This window comes from Mandrillus leucophaeus, unplaced genomic scaffold (assembly GCF_000951045.1).
Source record: "Mandrillus leucophaeus isolate KB7577 unplaced genomic scaffold, Mleu.le_1.0 Scaffold265, whole genome shotgun sequence".
Classification (NCBI taxonomy): domain Eukaryota; kingdom Metazoa; phylum Chordata; class Mammalia; order Primates; family Cercopithecidae; genus Mandrillus; species Mandrillus leucophaeus.
The window spans coordinates 1,096,913-1,098,712 of NW_012102754.1; the positions used below are offsets into that span (position 1 = coordinate 1,096,913).

Sequence of the window (1,800 nt, forward strand, 5' to 3'; positions counted from 1 at the left end):
ACTTGTTGCTGTTGCCACTGAAGTGTAGGGGAATAACCTTCAGGGGCCGGTTGGCATCCTGAAAGAAAAATATTCACACTTTGCTTCCTTTTCAACTTCTTTTCTGTTTTTGAGACGGAGTTTTGCTCCTGTTGCCCAGGCTGGAGTGCAATGGTGCGATCTCAGCTCACTGCAACCTCCACCTTCCGGGTTCAAGCAATTCTCCTGCCTCAGCCTCCCAAGAATCTGGGATTACAGGTGTGTACCACCATGCCAGGCTAATTTTTTGTATTTTTGGTAGAGACGGGGTTTCACCATGCTGGCCAGGCTGGTCTCGAACTACTGACCTCGTGATCTGCCTGCCTCGGCCTCCCAAAGTGCTGGGATTACAGGCATGAGCCACTGCTCCCGGCCTTCCTTTTCAACTTCTTTCGGTCAATTTGTGCTACCACAACATCTGGACATTGCGCTGCTTCCATCTGGACCCGCCTCAGGCATTCCTGAGGTGTCCTCAGGGGAACCAAGGGATCAAAACCTCCCATCAAGTTGCAGAGCTCTGCTGACAATAGCCGAGGCGTCAAGTCTTCCATTGCAGACTCTGCTGGTACCCGAACCATGGTTTTCAAACGACCCGATCCTATCTTTTTGATCACTGATTTAGATTCAGGATAATATAGTGTCCAACACATAGTAGGTCCTCAATATATATATTTGTTGAATAAAGGAATGGAGAATACATAGGAATCCTTAGATTCTACTTTTAATTTTTTGAGACAGAGTCTGGCTCTGTCGCTCAGGCCGGAGTGCAGTGGCGCGTTCTCAGTTCATTGCGACCTCTGCCTCCTGAGTTCAAATGATTCTCCTGCCTCAGCCTCCCGAGTAGCTGGGATTACAGGCATGCGCCACCACGCCCGGCTAATTTTTGTATTTTTTTGTAGAGCCTGGGTTTCACCATGCTGACAAGGCTGGTCTTGAATTGCTGACCTCAGGTGACCAACCCACTTCGGCCTCCCAAAGTTCTGGGATTACAGGCGTGAGCCACTGTGCCCAGCCAGATTCTGCTTTTAAATTGATGCGGGTTCCAGAGAGTAATGATGGAAGACTTTTTCTCTAATCATAACCTGATTTTCTCCACCCATAGCCAGGCCATTAGAGCAGCTCAGTGCCTTAGTTATTCAACTCTAAATGACTCCTCATTACACACACTACACTGTCTTGTCTTAACCATTTCCCCCTTTTATGTCTTCATTATCATCTCTGTCCCTCATTCTTTGCAGATAATTTTTCTTCCTTGTTATAAAAATTTAAAACAAAATTATTAAGAACTGCCTCCAACTAGTGCAAAAATAGAGCCCCATGGAGCAAAATTAATAAGCTAGAAACAGACCTTAATGCATATATCAAAAAGTTGGTCTATAATGAGGAAGGCATCACAAGTTCCTGAGGAAAGGGAGAATTTTAGTGCTGGGATAATTGGCTAAAGTATTCTGAGGGGTAATAAAGTTATGTCCTAATTTCCCAATGTTCACCAAAATAAATTCCAGATGGATTAAATAATTTTATGTAAAAATTGAAAGAATGAAAGTAGAAAAATATGCAAATATCTACTCTCCAAATGATAAATGTCTTTCTAAGCTTAATAATACTTTTTTTTTTTGAGACAGTGTCTTGCTCTGTTGCCCAGGCTGGAGTGCAGTGGCACAATCTCAGCCCACTGCAACCTCTGTCTTCCGGGCTCAAACCATCCTCCTGCCTCAGCCTCATGAGTAACTCAACTATAGGCTTGCACCAACACACCCGGGTTATTTTTTTGTATTTTTG

The 1,800-nt window shown here is 44.3% G+C and overlaps 1 pseudogene; it reads right to left on the reverse strand.

The window, feature by feature from the left end:
* Window positions 1-596, reverse strand: part of LOC105542676 — a 7,036-nt pseudogene extending 6,440 nt beyond the window's left edge.
* Window positions 597-1,800: the final 1,204 nt, after the last annotated feature.